Source organism: Callithrix jacchus, chromosome 21 (genome assembly GCF_049354715.1).
Source record: "Callithrix jacchus isolate 240 chromosome 21, calJac240_pri, whole genome shotgun sequence".
Taxonomy (NCBI): Eukaryota; Metazoa; Chordata; class Mammalia; order Primates; family Cebidae; genus Callithrix; species Callithrix jacchus.
The window spans coordinates 18,961,913-18,987,674 of record NC_133522.1 but is presented as its reverse complement, the minus strand read 5'-3'; positions in this window follow the sequence as shown (position 1 = coordinate 18,987,674).

Sequence of the window (25,762 nt, the reverse complement as noted above, 5' to 3'; positions counted from 1 at the left end):
AACTATAGAGCATGCACCCAACAACACTGACTATAAAGCACCCTACACAGCATAGTCACTGTACAGCACTCTACCGAGAAACAGTCACTATAGAGCACATACTCAACAACAGTCACTATAGAGGACTCTACCCAACGTCAGTAACTATAGAGCACTCTACCCAGTAAGAGTCACCTATAGAGCACTTTACACACAATGGTCAATATAGAGCACACGACACAACAACAGTCACAATAGAGCACCTACCCAACAACAGTCACTTTAGAGCACCCTACCTGGCAGCAGTCACTATTGGGCACGTACACAACAGAAGTTACTATAGAGAACTCTACCTAGCAACAATCACCATGGATCTCCCCACCCAACAACAGTCATTATAAAGCACCATACCAAGCCACAGTCACTGTAGAGCAACGTACCCAACAATAGTCACTATGGAGCACAATCCCAACAGGAGTCACTATAGAGCACTCTACCAAGCAGCAATCGTTACAGAGGACCGCTCCCATAAACAGTCACTACAGAAAACCCTACCCAACAACAATCACTATAAAGCACTTTACCCAACAACAGTCACCTATAGAGCACTCTACCCAGCAAGTCACTATAGAGTACCCAATCTAACAACCTTCACTATAGAGCACCCTACTTCACAACAGTCACTATAGAGCACTATATTCAACAACAATTGCCATAGGGTACCTATTCAACAACAGCCATTATCTAGAGTACTCTACCCAAAAACAGTCACTATAAAGCACCATACCCAACAACACTTAATATTGAGCACCCCACCCAAAACAAAACACAATAGAGAACTTCATCCTACAACATTCACTATAGTGCACCCTACCCAACAGCAGTTACTATAGAGAAACCTAACCAACAACAGTCACTATAAAGCACCTACCCCACAACTGTCATTATAAAGCACCTAGGAAACAACACTCCGTATAGGGTCACTTATAAGCACTCTACCAAACAACAGTTTCTATATAGAAACCCACACAACAGCAGTTGCTATAGAGCACCTACTCAACAACAGTAATTATAGAGCACCCTACCAAACAACAATCACTCTAGAACACTTACCCAACAACAGTCACCATCTAGAGCACTGTAACCAAAAGCAGTCACTATAGAGCACCCTACTCAGCAACGGTCAGTATTGAGCACTGCACCCAACAACAAACACTATAAAGCACTCCAACCAAGAACAGTCACTATAGTGCTCACTACAGAACAACAGTTACTATTTAGCACTTTAACCAACAACAATCACTGTAGAGCATATTTCCAACAACAGTCATTATAGATCACCTACCCAACAACAGTCAATATAGAGCAACCTCCCCAACAGCAGTCACTGTAGGGCACTGTAAAAAACAACAGTCACTATACAACAACAGTCACTATAGAGCCCTACTCCCAATAACAGTCACTTATAAACCACTCTAACCAACAATGGTCACTAAAGAGCACCACACCCAACAACAGTCAATTATAGAGTACTCTACCCAAAAATAGTCACTATAGGGCAGCCCACTCAATAACAGTCACTATAAAGCATTCTACATAACAACAGTCACTAAAGTGCACCTACACAAAAAAGTCACTACAAAGCACCTACACAGCAGAAATCATAAAGCACCCTACCCAACAACACTTTGTATAGAGCAACTACCCAACAACAGTCAGTACTGAACTCTCACCTTTACAAGAGTCACTGTAAAGCACTCTATTCACAAAGAGTCACTATACGGCACTCTACTTAAAACAGTCACTATAGAGTACCCTACCAACAATAGTCAGTATGGAGCACTCCATCCAAAAACAGTCACTATAGAACACCCTTCCCAAGAACAGTCACTATAGACCATTCTACTTAAAAACAGTCAGTAGACAGCACCCTACCCAACATCAGTCAGTATAGAGCACTCCACTTAACAACAGTCAGTATAAAGCATCCTACACAAAAACAGTCTATATAGTTCACAGTACCCAATAACAGACACTATACAGCATATACCCAACAACAAACACTTTAAATCACCAACACAACAACACACACTATAAAATACCCAACCCAACCACAGTCACTATAGGGCACCCTACACAACAACAGTGACTATAGAGAACTGCACCCAACAACAGTCACTATAAAGAAGCTACCCAACAATAGACAATATAAAAGTCCCAACCTAACAAGAGACACAGTACAGCATTCTACCGAACAACAGTCACTATAGAGCACTCTACCCATGAAGAGTCACTATAGAGAACTTACCCAACAACAGTAACTATAGAGTAATCTACACAAGAACACTCACGATAGAGCACTCTACCCAAAAGCAGTCACTATAGAACACTGTACCCACCAACAGTCACGAGAGACACCCTGTCCAAAATCAGTTATTATGGCACACTCAACCCAACAGCTGTCACTATGGAGCACCTACCCAACAATAGTCACAATAGAGCATTCTACACAGCAACTGTCAATATAGATCACTCTACTCAACAAGTCACTAAAGTGCACTCTACACAACCACAGTCACTAAAAAGCACTTCACCCAACAATAGTCACCTATAGAGCACTCCACCAAACAACAGTCATTATAAAGAAAACTACCAACAGCAGTCATTAACACCCTACCCAACAGTAGCCACTAAGGAACAGCTACCCAACAAATGTCACTATGAGCACTATACCAAACCACAGTCACGATAGAGCACCGTTTGCAACCACAGTAACTATCTATAAAAATCTACCCAAGAAAAGTAACTATAGAACACACCACCCAACAAAAGTCAATATAGAGTTTCTCCTCAACATCAATCACTATAGAGCACTCTACCCAGCAAGAGTCAGTATAGATCACTGCACCTAACAACAGTCACAATAGAGCACCCTAACCAGCAAAAGTCACTGTGGAGCATTCTAGCCTATAAAAGTCACTATAGACAGCTCTACATAAGAATAGTTATTATAGCGCACCCTACACAACAGTCACTATAGAGCATCTACCCAACAACAGTCACTATAGAGCACTCTGCCTAACAACTGTCACAATAGAGCACGCTACCAAACAACAGTCACTATTCAGCTCCCTACCCAACTACAGTCACTATAGAACACCCTACCAACAAGTTATTATACAGCACACTTCATAACAACAGTCACTATAAAGCACCTACCCAACATCAGACACTATAGAGCAGCTACCCTTTAACAGTCACTACAGAGCACCTACACACGAACAGTCATTATGGAGTACCTACTCAACAGCAGTCACTATAAAGAACTCTACCGAGCAACTGTCATTATAGAGCACTGAACCCAACAATAGTCACTATAGTGCAACCTTCCCAACAACAGTCACTATAGAGCACCTAACCAACCACAATCACTATAGAGCATCTACACAACAACTGTCACAATACTCTACCCAGCAACAGTCACTATAGAACACCCCATTCAACAACAGTCACTATAAAGCACACTACCCAGTAACAGTCATTATAGAGCACCCTACCCAACAACAGCTACTATTGAGAACTCCACCCAACAGCAGTAACTATAGAGCACTTTACCAAACAAGAGTCACTATAAAGCACCCTACCCAACAACAGTCACTATCTAGATAACTCTACCCATCAACATTCACTATAGAGCACTCCAACCAACACCACTCAGTATAAAATACTCCATTGAACAACAGTCATTATAGATCACCCTACCTAGCATCAGTCACTATAGAGCACTCTTCCCAACAACATTCACTATAGAGTATCTTGCCCATCAAGAGTCACTGTAGAGCAACTACCCAAAGCAGTCACTATAGAGCACCACAGCCAACAAGAGTCACTATAAAGCACCTACCCAGCAGTAGTCACTAAAAATCATTCTATGCAAAAACAGTCACGGTAGAGCACTCTAACCAACAAGTGTATAGAGCACTCTACCCAGCAATAGTCACTATAGAGCACCTACAAAACAACCGTCAGTTTAGAGCACCCCACCCACAGAAGTCACTATACAGCTCCTACTCAAAATGAGTCACTATAGAGAACCCTACCCAGCAACAAACAATATAGAGCCCCTACCCAAAAACAATCACTATGGAAGACCCTATTCTGCAAGAGTCACTATAGAAAACTCTCCCCAGCAGGTGTCACTTGAGAGGACCGCACCAAACAACAGTCAGCATAGAGCACCCTACCCAGCAACAATAAGTATGGAGCACCTAACCAACAACAGTCACTATCTAAAGCACTCTACCCAAGAAGATTATCTATGGAACACCCTACCCTGCAAGAATCACTATAGAGCACCCTGCCCAACAACAGTCACTAAAGAGAACTCTACAAAACAACAGTCATTATAAAACACTGTACCCAACAACAGTCACTATAGAGCACCCTATCAAAAAAGAGTCACTATAAAGCACCCTATCAAAAAAGAGTCACTATAAAGCACCCTACACAATAGTGTTGGGTGCTCTATAGTGATTGAAGTGATTGTTGTTTGGTAGGATGTTGTATAGTGACTTTTGCTGGGCAGGGTGCTCTATAGCGACTGTTGTGTAGAATGTTTAATAGTGGCTTTTGTTGGGTAGTTGCTCTATAGTGACAGTTGCTGTGTAGCATACTCTATAGTGACTATTGTTGCGTGGGGTGCCCTATATTGATGGTTATTGGGTAGGTGCTCTATAATGACTGTTGTTGGTTAGGGTGCTCTATAGTGACTGTTGCTGGGTAGAGTGCTCTATAGTGACTGTGGTTGGGTAGAGGGATCTATAGTGACTGTTGTTGAATAGTGTGCTTTATAGTGACTATTGTTGCACACAGTGTCCTATAGTAATTGCAGTTGGATAGAGTGCTCTAAAGTGACTGTTGTTTGGTAGGGTGTTCTATATTGACTGTTGATGGGTCGGTGCTTTATAGTGTCTTTTGTTGGGTAGAATGCTGTATTGTGTCTGTTGTTGGGTAGAGTGCTGTATAGTGATTGTTGCTGGATCGGGTGCTCTAGAGTGACTGTTGTTGGGTATGATGCTCTATAGTGACTGTAATTGGTGAGGGGGCTGTAGATACTGACTGTTATTGTGTTGGTGCTCTATAGTGACTCTTGTTGAGTAGAATACTATATAGTGACTGTTATGGTTTAAAGGGCTTTATAGTGACTGTTGTTGGATAGGTACTCTATGCTGACTGTGGTTTGGTAGGTACCCTTAATTGACTTTTGCTGGGTAAGTGCTCTTTAGTGACTTTTATTTGGTAGAGTGCTCTATAGTAACTGTTGCTGCATTGGGTGCTCTATAGTGACTGTTGCTGGGCAGCGTGCTCTATAGCGACTGTTGCTAAATAGGGTGATTTACAGTGACTGTTGTTGGGTGGGGTGCTCTAGAGTGACTGCTGCGAGGTAGGGGGCTCTATAGTGACTGTTGTTTGGTAGGAGGTCTATAGTGACTGTTTTTGGGTTGGGTGTCCTATAGTGACAGTTGTTAGCTAGAGTTCTCTATAGGTGACTGTTGCTGTTTGGAGTGCTCTATACTGACTGTTTATAGAGGGCTCTATAGTGACTAGTTACGTAGAGTGCTCTATACTGACTGTTGTTGGTTAAGAGATCTATAGTGACTGTTGTTGGATTGGGTGCTTTATAGTGACTGTTGTGTACGGTGCTCTATTGTGACTGTTGTTTGGTAGAGTGCTGTATAGTTTCTGTTTTTGGGTGGCTGCCCTATACTGACGATTGTTGTGTAGGTGCCCTATAACGACTCCTGTTGAGTAGGTGCTCTATAGTGACTGCTGTTGGTTAGGGTGCTCTAAAGTGAATGTTGCTGGGTGGGGTGCTCTAGAGTGACTGTTGCTAGCTAACGTGCTCTATGGTGACTTTTGTTGGGTAGAGGACTTTATTGAGACAGTTTATGGGCAGGTACTCTATAGTGACTATCTTTGAATAGTGTGCTCTATAGTGACTGTTGTTGGGTACGATGTTCTATAGTGATTGTTGTTGGGTAGAGTTCTCTATAGTGGCTGTTCTTGGGTAGGTTGCTCTATAGTGACTTTTGTTGCATAGAATGTTCTATAGTGATGGTTGTGGGTAGAGTGCTTAATTATGACTATAGTTTAATAGGTGCTCTGTTCTTACTGTTGCTGGGTAGGGTGCTTTATTCAGACTGTTGTTAAGTTCAGTGCTCTATGGTGACTGTTCTTGGGTAGAGTGCTTCATAAGTGACTGTTTTTGGGTGGAGTGCTTTATAGAGTCTGTTGTATAGAGTGCTTTATAGAGACTGTTGTATAGAGTGCTTTATAGAGACTGTAGTTGTTTAGAGTGCTCTACAGTGACTTGTTTGGTAGCTTGCTCTATACTTACTGTGTTTCTGTTTGTGATTTATAGTGACTATTGTTGGGTATGGTGCTCTATAGTGACTGCTCTTAGGTAGAGAACTCTATACTGACTGTTGTTGGGTAGAGAACTATATAATGACTGTTGTTAAGTAGGTTCTGTTTACTGGCTGGGTAGCAGCAGTAATGACTGCTGTGGGGTAGGTGCTCTATGATTACTGTTGTTGGTTAGGGTGCTCTTTAGTAACTGCAGTTGTGTAGGGTGCCCTATGGTGAATGTTGTTGCATGGAATGCTTTATAGTGTCTGCCGTTAACTGGGGTGCTCAATACTGACTGTTGCTGGGTGGGGTACTCTATAGTGACTCTTGTTGGGTAAAGTGCTTTAGATAGTGACTGTTGTTGGATAGGTGCTGCATAATAATTGTTGTTCGATATCATGCTCTATAGTGACTGTTGATGGGTAGGGTGCTGTATAGTGAGTTTTGATGTGTCGGGTGCTCTATAGGGACCATTGTTGTTAAGAGTGCTCTATAATTGACTGTTGTGGTGTGGAGTGTTCTATAGTGACTATTGTGTAGAGTGTTCTATAGTGATTGTTTTTGGGAAGAGTGCTCTATAGTGTCTGTTGTTTGGTAGGTGCTCTATAGTGACTGTTGTTGGGTATGGTTCACAATAATGACTGTTTTTGTGTAAGTGCTCTAATTGTGACTGTTACTCAGTAGCGGGCTCTATTGTGACTGGTGTTTTATAAAATGCTGTATACTGACTGTTTCCTGGCAGAGTGCTCTATACTGACTGTTTTTGGATAGGGTTCTCTTTCGTGACTGTTGTTGGTAGAGTGCTCTATACTGACTGTTGTTGGGTAGAGGGCTCTAAGGTGACTGTGGTTTAGTCAGTGATTTGGAGTGACTTTTGTTGGGTCGGTGCTCTATAGTGACTGTTGTTGGGTGGTATGCTGTATAGTTACAGTTTTTGGGTAGAGTGCTTTATTGTTACTGTTGCTGGGTAGTGTGCTCTAGAGTGACTGTTTTGGGGAATGGTGCTTTATAGTGACTGTTGGTGGGGAGGGTACTCTAGATACTGACTGTTATTGTGTTGGGTGCTTTATAGTGACTCTTGTTGAGTAGAGTGCTAAATAGTGACTTTTTTTGTATAGCGCTGTATAGTGACTGTTGCTGGGTAGGTGCTCTAGAGTTACTGTTCCTGGGTAAGTGCTCCTTAGTGACTTTTTAAAATAGAGTTCTCTATAGTGACTGCTGCTGCATATGGTGCTCTATAGTGACTGTTTATGGGTAGCGTCCTCTATAGTGACTTTTGTTGATTAGAGTGCTCTACAGGTGACTGTTGTGGGTGAATTGTTCTATAGTGACTATGGTGTAGAGTCTTCTATAGTGACTGTTGCTGTGTAGAGACAGTTGCTGGGTAGAGGTCTCTATTGTGACTGCTGTTGGGTAGGGTGCTCTATATTGACTGTGGTTGGGTAGAGTGCTTTATGGTGACTGTTGCTGGGTATGGTGCTCTATAGTGACTCTTGGTGGGTAGGTGCACTATAGTGACTGTTGTTGGGTAGGGTGCTCTATAATGACTGTTGTTGGTTAGGGTGCTCTATAATGACTGTTGTGGGCTGGAGTGCTCTATATTGACTGTTGTTGTGGAGAGTGCTCTATAATAAATATTGTTGGGTAGTGTGCTGTGTAGTGACTGTTACTGAGTAGAGGTTTCTATAGTTACTGTTATTGACTAGGTGCTGTATAGTGACTGTTTTTGGGTAGGTTGCTTTATACTGACTGTTTTGTGGGTGCTCTATAGTGACTGTTGGTAGGTAGGTGCTCTATAGTGACTGTTGTTGGGTAGGGTGCTCTATAATGAAATTTGTTGGCTGGAGAGCTCTATATTGACTGATGCAGGGGAGGGTGTTCTATGGTGACTATTGTTGGGTATTGTGCTCTGTAGTGACTGTTTTGGGTACAGTGCTATATAGTGATTTTTTGCTGGGTGGGATGCTCTACAGTTAGTTTTGTTGGGTAGAGTGCTCTATAGTGATGGTTGCTTGGTAGGGTGCTCCATAGTGATTGTTTCTGGGTAGTGTGTTTTATTGTGACTCTTGCTGTGTAGGGTGTTTTATAGTGACTGTTATTTGGTGGGGTGCCTTATAGTCACTGTCGCTGGGTAGGTTCTTAAAACTGACTGTGATTGGGTAGAGTTCTCTCTACTGACTGTTCTTGGGTAGTATGCTTTATTGTGACTGTTGCTTGGTACAATGCTCTATAGTGACTATTTTTTGGTAGAGAGCTCTACAGTGACTGTTATTGGGTAGGTGTTCTATAGTAACCTTGATGAATAGTGTGCTCTATAGTAACTGTTGTTGGGTTCAGTGTTCTATATTGATTGCTTCTGGTAAAGTTCTGTATAGTGACTGTTGTTGGGTAGGTGCTCTTTACTGGTTGTTGTTGAATAGGTGCTCTCTAGTGACTGTTGTTTTGTAGGTGCTCCATAGTGACTGTTGTTGTGTAGTGCTCTATTGTGACTATTGCTGGTTATGCTGCTCTATAGTGACTGTTGTTGGTAGCATGGTCTATAGTAATTGTTGGTTGGGTGCTCTATTGTGACTGTTGCTGGGTACAGTGCTCTATAGTGACTGTTGTTGTTTGAAGTGCTTTATACTGACACTTGCTGTGTTGAGTTCTCTATAGTGACTGCTATTGGGTAGGTACTCTGTAGTAACTTTTGCTGAGTGGAGTCCTCTATAGTGATTGCTGTTTTGCAGGTGCTTTATAGTGCCTGTTGTTTTGTAGATTGCTCTATTCTGACTGATGTTGGGTAGGGTGCCCTATTTGGACTGTTGTTGGGTGGAGTGCTCTGTAGTGACTGTTGTTGGGTAGGGTGCTCTATAGTGTTTGTTGTTGGGTAGGCACTTTATAGTACCCACTCAACCACAGTCACAGCAAAGCACCTATGCAACAACAGTCACTATTGGGAACTCCACCCAACAAGAGTCACCATAGTGCACCACACACAACAACAGACTCTGTAGAGCATTTTACCAGACAACTGTCACTATAGAGCACCTACCAAACAACAGTCAGTATGAAGGACCCCACCCAACAACAGTTTCTTTCGAGTACCTTCCCCAAAACAGTCACTATAAAGCACTTTACTAGCAACAGTCTGTATAAGGCATGCAACCCAACAACAGTTAGTATAGAGCACCCCACCCAGCAACAGTCACTATACAGCACCCTACCCAGCCACAGTCACTATAGAGCACTCTACCCAACAAGAGTCACTATACAGCACCTTACTTAACAGCAGTCACTATTGAGCACCCTACCAACAAGAGTCACTATAAAGCACTCTACCAATCAGCAGTCATTACAGAGCACCATACCCAACAACAGTCACTACAGAGAACCCCGCCCAACAACAGTCACTAGAGAACACCTACCCAGCAAGAGCCACTATAGAGAAACCTACACAGCCACAGTCACTATAGAGCATGTACCCAACATCAGTCACTATAGAGCACTCTACCTAGAACTGGTCACTAAAGAGAACTTCACCCATAACAGTTACTATAGAGCACCCAGCACAGCAACAGTCACTATAGAGCTTCTAACCAACAACAGTCACTATAGAGCCCCAACTCAACAACATTCACTCTAGAGGACTTACCCAACAACAGTCACTATAGAGCACCTACCCACAAACAGTCACTAAATAGCCCTCTGCACAAGAACAGTTACTATAGAGCAGCATACCCAACAAGAATCACTATGTGCACCCTTCACAACAGTCACTATATAGCACCTACCCAACAAAAGTCACTATATAACACTCTACACAGCAACAGTCAGTATAAAGAAATCCACACAACAAAAATCACTTGTAGGGCACTCTACATATCAACAGTATTTATAGTGCCCCCCACTTAACATCAGTCACTGTAGAGCACCTAACCTACAACAGTCACTTTGAGCACCCTACCCGATAATGTTACCTACCCAACATTAGTTACTATAGAGTACTCTACCCAGCAACAGTTATTATAGAGCACTCCACCCAACAGCAATCACTATGAAGCACCCTCCAAATTAACAGTCTCTATAGAGCACGCTACCCAGCAACAGTCACTATGGAACACCCTACCCAGCAACAGTAACTATAGAGCTCTCTTCTCTACAACAATCACTATAGAGCACCCTACCCAGAAACAGTAACTTTACAACAACCTACCCACCAACAGTCACTATAGAGTGCAATACACAACAGGTTTCTATGGATCACCTCACCCAAAAGCAGTCACTATAAAGCACCATACCTAACAATTGTCATTTTGGAACACCTACCCAACAACAGTCAGTATAGAGTAACTATGCAACAACTGTCACTATACAGCACCCTGCCCACCAGCAGTAACTATAGAGCATCATAGCCAAGAACAGTGACTATACAGCACTCTACCTTACAGCACTCAGTATAAAGTTCTCTACCCAACAACGGTCACTATAGAACATTCTACCCAACAACAGCAATTTTCTAGAGCACTCTACACAAACAGTCACTATAGAGCAATGCAACCAAGAACAGTCGTTATAGAGCACCATACCCAAAAACAGTCTCCATGGAGCACCCTACCAAACGACAGTCAGTATAGAGCACATACACAACAGTTACTATAAGTACCCCACCCAACAACAGTCATTGAAAAGCTCCTAACCAGCAGTCACAATAGAGCTTCTAGCCCAAAATAGTCACTAATTAGCATCCTACCAAGTAACAGTCACTGTAGAGCACCCTAACCAGCAACAGTCGTTATAGAGCTCTCTAACCAACAACAGTCAATATAGAGCACCCTATGAAGCAACAGTCAGTATAAAGCACCTATGCAACAACCATCACTTTAAAACAGCTTACCAACAACAGTCACTATACAGAACAAACACAAAAACCGTTTCCATAGAGCACCCTATCCAGCAACAGTTATTATTGAGCACCTACACAACAAAAGACAGTATAGAGCACTCTACACTGTGACAGTCACTACAGAGCACCCCACCCAACAACAGTCACTATAGAGCACCCTATGCAGCAACAGTCACTATATAAAACCTACCCAACAACAGTCACTATAAAGCATCTTACCAACAAGTCAGAAAAGAGGACTCTACCAAACAACAGTCACTATAAAGCACCCTACCCAACCACAGTAACAAGGGAACATTCTATGCTGCAAAAGTAATTATAGAGCACTCTACCCAACATCAGTCACTAGAAAATACAAAACCCAAAAACACTCACTGTAAAGCCCACACCCAACAACAGTCACTATAGAGCACCCTACCCAGAAAAAGTCACTATACAGCACCTACTCAACAATACTTACTATAAAGGATTTTAACCAAATACAGTCACTATAGAGCACCCTATCCAGCAATAGTGACTGTAGAGCACACTATCTAACAGCAGTCACTATAGAGGATTCTATCCAACCAACAGTCACTATAATGCACCCTACCCAGCAACAGTAACTATAAAGAACCCTACCCAGCAACAGTCCCTATAAAACACAGTAAACAACATCAGTCAAAATAGAGCACACTACCAGCAACAGTCATTATAAAGCACTCTATGCAAACACAGTCACTGTGGAGCACTGCACCCAAAAACAGTCACTATAGAGCACCCTACCCAACGCAGTAACTGCAGACTGCCTAACCAACAATAGTCACTATAGGGTACCCTACCCAAAAACAGTCAGTATAGAGAACCGACCCCACAACAGTCACTGTAAATCCCTCTACTCAGCAACAGTCACTATAAAGCACTCTACCAAACAGTCACTATGAAGTACCTAACCCAATACCAGTCACTATAGAGAATGCTACCCAAAAGCAGTCACTATAGAGCACCCTACACAACAACAGTCACTATAGAGCACTTATCAAACTACAGTCAGTATAGAGCTCCGTCCCAAGAGTCACTATAAAAAATGTATCCAACACAGTCACTATAGAGCACCAACCCAACAACATTCAGTATAGAGCACTCAACCCTCAAACAGTCATTATAGAACATTCTACCAAACCAAAGTCACGATAGAGTACCCTACCAAACAACAGTCACTATAAAGCAGCTACCCAGCAACAGTCACTATAGAGCAGCCCACCCAAGAAGAGTCACTATAGACTACCTACAAAACTACATTCACGATAGAACACCCTACCCAAAAACTGTCACTGTAGAGCAGTCTCATCAACAACAGTCACCATAGAACACCCTACCCAGCAACAGTCACTATCGAGCACTCTACCCCAAAACAGTCAATATAATGTATCCTACCCATCAACAGTCAGTATAGAGCACCTAACCAACAACAGTAGCTATAGAGCACGTACCCTACAATTGTCACTAAAGAGCACCCAACTCAGTAACAGTCACAGTAGAGCACCCTACACAGCAACAGTCGCTACAGAGCACCCTACCCAACAACAGTCAGTATAGAGCACCTACCCAATAAAAGTCATTATAGGGCATCTACGCAAAAACTGTAAGTATAGAGTACCTACCCAACAACAGACATTGTCGAGCACTCTATCCAGCAACAGTCAGTAAAGCGAACCTCACCCATCAACAGTCACTATAGAGCACACTATCCAGCAACAGTTACTGCAGAACACCCTATGCAGCAACAGTCACTATAAACACTTTACCCAACAATCATCACTAGAGAGCACACTATCCAGCAACAGTCAGTATACTGCACCCTACCCAGCAAATGTAACTATAGAGCACCCTACCGTGCAACAGTAAGTATAGAGCCCTCTACTTAACAACAGTCACTTGAGAGTACTTTACCCAGCAAGCGTCACTTTAGAGCACCCTACCCTTCCAATTCAATATAAAACACCCTACCTAACAACATTTAGAATAAAGAACATACACAAGAACAGAAAATGAAACACCGCATATTCTCATTCATAGGCGGGTGATGAAAAATGAGAACACATGGACACAGAGAGGGGAGTACTAAACACTGCGGCCTATTGGGGGGAAAAGGGGAGGGCCAGTGGGAGGGGGAGGTGGGGAGGGAAGCCTGGGGAGAAATGCCAAGTGTGGGTGAAGGGGAGAAAGCAAACAAAACACACTGCCATGTGTGTACCTATGCAACTGTATTGCATGCTCTGCACATGTACCCCAAAACCTAAAATGCAATAAAAAATAAAATAAAAAAATAAAGAAAATACCCAACAACAGTCACTATAGAGCACCCTATCAACAACAGTCACTATAGAGGACTCTACCAAACAACAGTCACTATGGAGCATCGTACCCAACTACAGCCACTGTAGAGGACCTTAGGGAACAATAGTCACTATAGGAAACTCCACCAAACAACATTCACCTATACAGCACTCTATCCAACAACAGTTACTATAGAACACTTTATGCAACAACTGTTACAACTGAGCAACTGACCCAAAAAGTCACTATAGGGCACCTACCCAACCACAGTCAGTATAGAGCACCCTAACCAGCTACAGTCACTTGATATCACGTACTTAACCACAGTCACAATAGAGCACCATATGCAGCAACTGTTACTATAGAACACTCTATGCAATATCAGTCACTATAGATCACCCTACCCAGCAACAGTCACAATAGAGCACCCTATGTGACAACAGTCAGTACAGAGCATTCCACCCAACAACTCTCACTATAGACTACATTAACCAACAACATTCACTATAAAGCACCTACCCAGCAACAGTCACTATGAAGCACCACTAAACAACAGTCACTATTAAGCAAAAAAACACAATCAACAGTCACTATAGAGCACCCTTACAACAACAGTCAGTATAGAGCACTCTACCAAGCAACAGTCACTATAGAGCACCCTACCCAAAAACTGTCACTATATAGAAACCTACCAACAACTGTTGCAATAGAAAACCCTATGCAACGACAGTCACTGTAGGGTACCTACAAACAGCAGTTAATATAAAGCATTCCAAACAACAACAGTCAGTATAGAGTACCTACCCAACAACAGTCACTATAGAGCACCCAACCATGCAGCACTTATTATAGAGCACTCTGCCCAACAACAGTCTCTAGAGTGCTCTCTATCCAACAACAGTCACTATAGAGCACTTTCCCAACAACAGTCACTATAGAGCCCTCTACAAAAATCTGTCCCTGTCGAGTACACTACCTAAAAAGAGTCATTATAGAGCACCTAACCAACAACAGTCACTATGAATTCACTGTAGAGAATTCAATCCAACAGTCACTATAGAAAACACTATGCAAAAACACTATAGAGGAACCACCCAACAACAGTCTCTATAGAAAACCCATCAAACAACATTCACTATAGAGCACTCTCCCGAACAACAGTCACTATAGAGAACCAACCCAACAACAGTCACTATAGAGCATCTACCCAATAACAGTCAAATAGAGCACTGAACCCAGCAACAGCCACCATAGAGCAACTACCCAACAACACTCACTACAGAAAATTCTACCCAACACCATTCATTATAAAGCACCCTTCCCGGCAACAGTGACTATAGAGCAACCTACTCAGCAGCAGTCACTATAGAGCACTCAACCCAACATAAGTCACTATAGAAAAACCTACATAACCACAGTCACTATTTAGATCACTCTATGCAAGAACAGTCACTACAGAGCAGTGCACCAAACAACAGTCACTATAGAGTACATACCCAGTAACAGTCACTATTAAGCACCCAACCCAACAGCAGTCACTGTAGAGAATTCAATCCAACAGTCACTATAGAAAACACTATGCAACAACACTATAGAGGAATCACCCAACAACAGTCTCTATAGAAAACCTATCAAACAACATTCACTATAGAGCACTCTCCCGAACAACAGTCACTATAGAGAACCTACACAAAAACTGTCACCATAGAACTCCTACCCAAAAACTATATATATAGAGTGCTTACTCAACAACAGTCACTATAGAGCACCTACCCAAGAACTCTCAGTATAAAGCACAGTATCCAGCAACAGTCACTACAGAGCACCCTACCCAGCAATAGTCACTATAAAGCACTCTACCCAACAACAATCACCTTAGTGTACACTATCCAGCATCAGTCACTGTAGAGCACCATACCCAGCAACATTCACTATAGATCACCCTACCCAACAACAGTCAGTATAGAGTACCTAACACAACAACAGTCTTTAGAGAGCACCCCACCCAACAACAGTCAGTATAAAATACCTACAAAACAACAGTCAGTATAGCGTTCTTCACCCAGCAACAGTCACTATAATCTACCCAATATCAATTACCATAGAGCACCTACCCAACAACAGTCACTATAGAGCACTCTACCCAACAACAGTTACTATAGAGTACCGAATCTAAGAAGAGTCACTATGAACATTCTACCCATAAGTCACTATAGAGCACCTACCCAAAAACGATCACAATAGAGTACTCTACCCAGTAACAGTCACTACAGAGCACCCTACCTAACAACAGTCACTATAGAGAACCCTACACAGCAACAGTCACTATAGAGCACCTACCCAACATTGGTCACTTAAGAGCACCCTACCCAGCCACAGTCACTTTAGTGCACACTACCCATCAACAGTCACAATAGAGCACCTAACCAAACACAGTCACTATAGAGCACTTTACCCAAACACAGTCATTCTAGAGCACCCTATTCAGCAACAGTCACCATAGAGCACCTATCCATCAACAGTCACTATAGAGCTTTTCACCCAGCAACAGTCACTATAGAGCACCTACCTAGCAACCGTCAGTTTACACCACCCCAAAATCAATAGAATCTATACAGCACCTACCAAAAAACAGTCGCTATAGAGCACCATACCCAGCAACAGTCACTATGGACCACTTACCCAACAACAGACACTATAGAGCATTTTAAAGAGCGACATTCACTATAGAGCACTATACTCAGCAACAGTCACTATAGAGAACCCCACCCAAGAGCAGTAAGTATAAATCACCCTATCCAGCAACTGTCACTATAAAACACCGTACTCAACAAAACTCACTACCGAGCACCCTACCAACAAATGTTACTATACAGCACTCTACCCAGCAACAGTCATTATAGAGGACTGTATTCAACAACATTCACTATGGAGAACCCTACCCAAAAACAGTCACTATAAAGCACTCCACCCAGTGAAATTCACCTATAGAGCACACTACCCAACAATAGTCACTATAGAGCACACTACACAACAACATTCACTATAAAGGACAATACCCAAATACAGTCACAATAGTGCACCCTACCCAGAAAAATTCACAATAGAGCACCCTACTTCAAAACAGTTACAATAGATCACCCTCCGCAGCAAGAGTCACTATAGAGCATTTTAACAAACATCAGTCACTATAGATCACCCTACCCAGCAACAATCTCTATAGAGAACACTATGCAATTACAATCACATTGGAGAACTCCCCCAACAACAGTCACTAAAAAGTACACTATTCAAAAACAGTCACTATAGAGCACTTATCCAACAACAGTCACTATAAAAAAATACCCAAAAACAGACACTTTAAATTACCCAATAACAGTCAGTACAGAGCACCTACCAAACAATAGTCATTGTAGAGCGCCCTACCCATTGACAGTCACTATAGATCACCTGCTCAACAACAGGTACTATAGAGGATTCTACCCAAAAACAGTCTCTATAGAGCTGTCTACCCAGCAACAGTGACTATAGAGCACTCTACCAAGCAACAGTCATTCTAGAGCACTCTATCCAACACTCTATTTAAAAACAGTCACTATCGAGCACCCCACTCAACAACAGTCACTTATAGGGCACTATACTCAATAATAGTCACTATAGAGCACCCCATCCAACAACAGTCACCATAGAGCACTCTACACATCAACAAGCACTATAGAGCACTCCACTTAACAACAGTCACATATATAGCAGTTTACTCAAAAACAGGCAGTATAGAGGACCTACCCAACAAAAGTCACTACAGATCTCCTTACCCAGCAACAGTCACTATAGAGCACCTACAAAACAACAGTCACTATAAAGCACTCTACAAAAAAACAGTCACTATAGAACACCCTACACAGCAAACTTCACTATAGAGCATTCACCCAGCAGAAGTCACTATTCAGCATTACCCCCAGCAACAGTCACTATAACACACCAACCCGTCCAAAGTCACTATAGATTACCTACCCATCAAAAGTCACTTTAGAGCACTCCACCTGACATTCACCTATAGAGCACTCTACCCAACAACAGTCACTATAAAGCACTCTAACGAAAAACAGTCTGTATACAACATCCTACCCATGAACAGGCACTGTAGAGCACTCTACCCATCAACAGTCACTATAGAATCCCCTACAAAACAGCAGTCACTATAGAACCCCTACTGAACGGCAATCACGATAAAGCACTCCAACCAACAAAAGTCACTGTAGAGCACCGTATACAAAAACAGTCACTGTAGAGCACTCTACCCAACAAGAGTCACTAGAGAGCATCCTACAAAATAACAGTCAGTATCTAGAGCCCCCTACCAAACAACTGTCAGTATAGAGCACCCTATCTAACAACATTCACTACAGAGCACTCCATTCAACAGCAGTTACTATAGAGCACTCTACAAAATAGTCACTATAGAACACTCCATCCAACAGTCACTTATTGAGCACTCTATCTAACGAGAGACACTGTAGAGAACCCCACACAAAAGCAGTCAGTATAGACCACATATGCAACAACAGTCGCTATAGAGCACCCTATGAAACAACATTCAGTATGGATAACCTACCCTAAAACAATCACGATCTAAAGCACTCTACCTAAAAGCAGTAATTATAGAGCACCTTAGACAACAACAGTCAATATTGACCACCCCACACAACAACAAACACTATAGAGCACTCCAACCAAGAACAGTCACTGTAGCTCACACTATGGAACACCAGTTACTATAGAGCACCTAAACCAAAAATAGTCACTGTAGAGCACATAAACTACAACAGTCATTGTAGATGACCTACCCAACAACTGTCAGTATAGAGCAACCTCCCCGACAACAGTCACTCTAGAGTACTCTACTCAACCACAGTCACTATAGAGCACTGTACACAACAGTCACAATAGAGCACTCAACTTAACAACAGTCACCTTAGAGCACTCTACCCAACCACAGTCAGTATAGAGAACCTACACAACAACAGTCACTATTGAGAACTGCACCCAACAACAATCATTCTAGATTACCCTACCCAGCAATAGTCACTATAGAGCAACTACACAACAGTCACTATAAAGCACTCCACCCAACTACAGTCACTATAGCAAAGCCTACCTAACAACAGTCAGTATAGAGCACCCTACCCAACAACAGTCACTATAGACCACCCTACCAACAATACTATAGAGCACCTATTCAAAAAAAGTCACTATACAGCAGCTACCCAACAACAGTCAGTGTAGAGCAATCTACCCAACAGCAGTTACTATAAAGCACTCTATACAACAACAGTCACTATAAAAATTTTTACCAAACAACAGTCACCTATATAGCACTCAACAATACAAAAGTCACTATAGAGAAACCTACAAATCAAGATACTATAGATTTCCCTACCAACAACTGTCACTATAGAGCACCCGACCTAACAAGAGTCACTATAGAGCTCCTACCCAACAACAGACACTATATAGCTCCTACCCAAAAACAGTAACTATGGAGCACTCCACCTAACAACAGTAACTATATAGCGCATACACAAAAATATTCAATATATAGCACCTACTCAACAACAGTCTGTACCCAATAACAGTAATTATCTAGAGCTTCCTAACCAACAACAGTCAATGTAGAGCCCTCTAAAAAGCATTAGTCACTATAGATTACCTATCCAACAAGAGTCACTATAGAGCATTCTACCCAGCAACAATCACTGTACAGCACCCCACCTAGCAAGAGTCACTATACAGCACCCTTCCCAACATTATTCTGTATACATCATTCTACCATAAACAGTCAATATAGAGCACCCTACAAAACAACAGTCCGTATAGAGCACCTACCCAACAACAGTCAGTATAAAGCACCTGCCCAACCACTGTCACTATTGAGCAACTACACAAAAATGTCACTATGAAGCACCTACCCAAAAATGTTTCCTATAGATCACTCAACACAGCAACAGTTACGTATAGAGAACTCAACCTAACAACGTTCAGTATAAAGCACTCTACCCAACAACAGTCGCTATGGAGCACTTCACCCAGCAACAGTTAGTTTAAAGCACCCTAGCAGAAACTGTCAGTATAGAGCACCTACACAAAAACAGTCACTATCTAGAGCCCCCTACCCAACAACAGTCACTATAGGGCATCCTAAACAACAGCAGTCCCTATAGAGCACTCTACCCAACAACAGTCACTATAGAGACTTTTACACAACAACAGTTAATATAGAGCACTGTACACAACAGCAGTCACTATAGAGCACTCTACACAATAACAGTCACTATTGGACACTTCACCCAACAACAGTCACCTAGAGAAAACTCCACCTGACAACAGTCACCATAGAGCACTCCACACAACAACAGTCACTATAATGCAAACTACCCAACAGCAGTCAGTATATAACACCCTAACTGAAAACAATCTTTATAGAGCAGCTACACAACAGCCACTATGAGCACTCTACCCATCAACCATCAGAATAGAGTGCCTTACCTAACAACAGTCACTATAGAACATCCTAACCAGCAACAGTCACTGTAGAGCACCGTACCCAGTAACAGTCATTATAGAGGACTCTACATAACAATAGCCACTATAGAGCACCCTATTCAACAACAGTCGCTGTAGAGCACCTAACCAACAACAGTAACTATAGAGCTCCTATCCAAGGACCGTCACTTTCGAGTACCTTACCCAGCAACAGTCACCATAGAGTAATCTACCCAGCAACACTCACTATAGAGCACCTACCAAACAAAAGTCAGTACAGAACACCCCACCCAACAACTGTCACTATAAAGCACCTACCAAACCATAGTCACTATAGAGCACCCTACCAAAAAAGAGTCACCATAGAGCACCTACCAAACAACAGTCCCAATAGAGCACCCTACACAATAAAAGTCACTGTAGAGCACCTACCCAGTAACAGTCATTATAGAGCACTCTACCTAACAACGGTGACAATAGAGAACCTACCCAACAGCAGTAACTATAGAGCAACTACCCATCAACAGTCTTAAGAGTGCACCTATCCTACAACAGTCACTATAAGGCACCATACCCAACAATTGTCACTATAGAGCACCCCATCCAAAAACAGTCACTGTAAAGCCCTCTACAAAATAGTCACTATAGAACACTCCACACAACCTCAGTCACTTATACAACACTCTAAACAACAATAGTCACTATAGAGCACCTACTCAAACAGCAGTCGCTATAGAGCACGCTACCAAAGAACAATCACTATAGAGCACCTATCACTGTGCTCTCAACAGTCACTGTGTAGAGGACTCTACCCAAATGCAGTCACTATAGAGCACCCATCCCAGCAACAGTATTGAGCAACAAATGTCACTACGGAGCACTCCACCAAAGAACAGTCACTATAGCACACACTACCGAACATATGTTACTATAGAGCACCTTAACCAACAGCAGTTGCTGTAGAGCACACACCCAACAACAGTCACTATAGAGCATCCTACACAAAAACTGTCACTGTAGATGACCTACTCAACAACAGTCAGTATAAAGCAACCTCCTGCCAACAGTCACTATAGAGCACTCTACCCAACAACAGTCAATATAGAGCAAAGTACACAGCAACAGCCACTATAGAGCACCCTATTTAAAAACAGTCACTATGGAGCAAACACAAGAGTCACTATAAAGCACCTACACAACACAAGTCAGTATAGAGCACCCTACCAAACAACAGTCCATACAGAGCAACTACACAACAGTCACTATAGAGCTCTCTACCCAACAACAGTCACTATAGAGCACTCTAACCAATAACAGTCACTATAGAGCACCCTATCCAACAACAGTCATTATAGAGCACTCTAGCCAAAAACAGTCACTATAGAACATCCTTTCCAAGAAAAGTCACTACAGAGCACTCTACCCAACAACAGTCACTATATAGCACCCTACCCAGCAACAGTCATCAGAGAGCACTTTAACCAACAACAGACACTATAGTGCACCTACCCAACAACAGAAACTATGGAGCTCCTACACAACAACAGACACTCTAAAACACCCTACCCAACCACAGTCACTATAGAGCACTCCATCCAACAACTGTCAGTATAGAAAACCTATCAAACACTAGACACAATAGAGCTCCTTACACAACAAGAAACAATGTAGAGCACCATACCAAACAACAGTAACTATAAAGCACTCTATCCAACAAAAGACACTATATATCACCCTGTCCAACAATGGTAACTAAAGAGCACCCTACCCAACAACAGTCACTGTTGAGCAACGTACCCAACTACAGTCACTATAGAGCTTTCTACCAACAACAGTCACTATAGAGCACCCTACCTAAGAGCAGTCAGTATAGAGCACCTACTAAACAAACATTATAGAGCACCTACCCAACAAGCGTTATTATAGGGGACCTTACCCCACAGCAGTCACTGTAGAGCCCTCTACCGAAAAACACTCACTATGGAGCACTCCACATAACAAGAGTCACTGTAGAGCACCCTACACAATAACACTCATTATCTAGAGCACCAACTTAACAACAGTCACAGTAGAGCACCAACCAAACAAGTCACTGTAGAGACCTCTACCCAGCAACAGTCACTATAGAGTATCTACCCAACAACAGTCACTATAGAGCACTCAACCCAGCAAAAGTATACAGCACCCCACCTAGCAACAGTCACTATGGAGCACCACACCCGACAACAGTCACTAAAGAGCACCCTACCCATCAACATTCACTATAGATCACCTTACCATCAAGAGTCACTATAGAGCACCCTACTAAATAACAGTCATTATAGGGCACCTACCCATAAACAGTCACTATAGATCACCTGCCCAACTGTCACTATAGAGCACCTATTCAAAAACTGTCACTATAGAGCCCTTACCCTACATCAGTTGCTATAGAGCACTCAACAAAACAACAGTCACTATAGAGCACTCTAAACAACAGTCACTATAGAGAACTCCACTCAACAATAATCAGATTTAGAGCATTCTACCCAGCAACAGTCTCTTTAGGGCACCTCAACCAACAACAGTCACTCTAAAGCACCTAGCCAACAAGAGTAACTATAGACTATCGCAACAAACAACAGTCACTGTAGAGCATGCTATCCATCAACAGTCACTATAGAGCACCTACCCAACAGCAGTCACTATAGAGGACCTTACCCAATAACAATCAGTATAGAGCACCTACCCGACAATATGCACTGCTGAGCACTCTACACAACAACACTCACTATAGAGCACCTAACCAACAACAGTTAATATAGAGCACCATACTCAGCAACTGTCACTATTTAGAGCACTCTACATAACAAGTCACTATAAAGCACTCTACCCAGCAAAAGTCATCATAGAAAACCCTACCCAGCAACAGTCACTAGAGCACTCTACAAAACAAGTCACTCTAGAGCACTCTACCGAACAACAGTCACTATTGAGCACCTACCCAAAACAGTCAATATAAAGCCCCTTACAACAAAACAGTCACTATAAAGCACCTACACAACTACAGTCACTCTAGAGCACACTACCCAAAATAGTCAATATTTAGCACCATATCCAATAACAGTCACTGTAGAGCACCCTACCCAACAGCAGTCACTATAGAGCACACTACCCAGCAACAGTTACTATAGAGCACTCTACACAACAACAGTCACTACAGAGCACTCTACACAGCAAAAGTTATGATACAGCACCCTACTTAACAAAAGTCACTATAGAGCATATTGTGCACCAACAGTCACTATGCAGCACCCTACCCAGCAAAATTTACTAGAGAGTACCCTGCCCTGCTACTGTCACTATCGGGCACTCTAACAACAGTCACTATAGAGCACCATACTCAGCAATAGTAATTATAGAGCACCCTACCCAACAGCAGTCACTATAGAGCACTCCACTCAACCACAGTAACTATAGAGTGCTCTACTAAACAATACTCATTATAGAGCACCTACCCAACTGTAGTCACTACAGAGCACCTACCCAACAACAGTCAGTATAGTGCATCTACCCAAAAACAGTCACTATAGAGCACCCTACCCAGCAGCAGTCACTATACAGCACTCAATCCAACAATAGTCACTATAAAGAACCTACCCAACAAGTCACTATAGAGAACTCTAACCAAAAACAGTTAATATAGAGCACCTACCCAAAAACAGTCACTATAAGGCACTTACCCAACAACAGTCAGTATAAAGCACCTACACATAAACAGTCACTGTAGGTCACCTACCGAACAACAATCCCTATAGAACACTCTACCCAACAACAGACACTATAGAGTACTCGACACAGGAACAGTGACTATAGATTACTCCACCTAACAGCAGTCACCTATAGAGCACTCAACCCAACAACAATCATTATAGAACACTCTAAACAACAACAATCACTATAGGCCACTCAACCCAACAACAGTCTGTATAAAGCACCCTACTCAATAAAAATCACTAAAGAGCACCCAAATCAACAAGAGACAATATAGAGCAACCTACAAAGCAATAGTCACTATAGAATAATCTACACAACAACAGTCACTATAGAGCACCCTACCAAACAACAGTCATTATAGAGCACTATACCCAACAACTACCACTATAGAGCACTTTACCCAACAACAGTCAGGATAGAGCACCTACTCAACAACAGTCACTATAGAGTGACCTACCTTAAAACAGTCAATATAGAGCAAAGTACCCAAAACCTTCACTGTAGAGCACCTACCCAGCAACAGTCACTATAGAGAACCTACTTAAAATAGTGAATATAAAGCACCAACACAGCAACAATCAATATCGGGCAAGTGCCCAAACACGGTTATTATAGAGCCCTCTAACTGGTACCAGTCACTATAAAGCACCTTCCCAGCAACAATCACTCTAGAGCATCCTACCCAAAGCAGTCAATATACAGCACTTTACCCAACAACAGTCAGTATACAGCAAACTACCCAACAACAGTCATTATGGAGCACACTACCCAGCAACAGTCACTATAGAGCACTCTATACAACAACAGTCACTATAGAGCACCCTACACAGCAACAGTCATGATAGAGCACCCTACCCAAAAACAGTCACTATAGAGCACTCCACCCAACAACAGTCACTATAGAGCACCCAGCCAAACAACAGTCACTATAGAACATTCCACCAATCAACAGTCACTATAGAGCATCTATAAAACAACAGACACTATAGAGCACCCTATCCAGAAACAGTAATGATAGAGCACCCTTCCTATTAACAGTAAATATACAGCACTCCACTCAACAATAGTCAGTATAGAGCATCCCACCAAACAAGAATTACTATAGAGCACCTACCCAACAACAGTCACTATAGAGCACCTACCGAACAACAGTTACTATAGAGCTCTCTAAACAAAAACATTCACTCGTGAGCACCCTACTCAACAACAGTCACTATCTAGAGCACTCTATAAAAAGAATCACCATAGAGCACTCTATCCAACAACCGTCACTATGGAGCACCTACCCAACAGCAGTCACTATAGAGATCCCTACACGGTAACAGTCACTGTAGAACACCTACTCAACAGCAGTCACTATAAAGCCTTCTACCCAGTAACAGTCACTGTAGAGCACCTACCTAACAACTGTCACTGAAGAGCACTGTACACAACAGTCACTATAGAGCACCCCACAATACAACAGTCACTATAAAGCACTTACACAAATATTGTCACTATAGAGCACCTACTGAATGACTGTTACTATAGAGCCCTGTACCCATAAACAGTAATTATAGGGCACTCTACCCAACAATAGTCACTGTAGAGCATCCTACCCAATAAGAGTCATTATCTATAGCCCCCTATCCAACAACAGTCACAATAGAGCCCCTGACCAAGCAACAGTCACTATAGAGCACCCTACAAAACAACAATCACTGTAGATCACCATATCATCAAAAGTCACTATTGAGCACCCTACCAAACAACAGTCACATAGATCACTCCACCCTACAACAGTCATTATAGATCACCTACCCAACAACAGTCACTATAGAGAGCTCTAATCAGCAACCGTCACTATAGAGCACCTACCCAACAGTCACTATA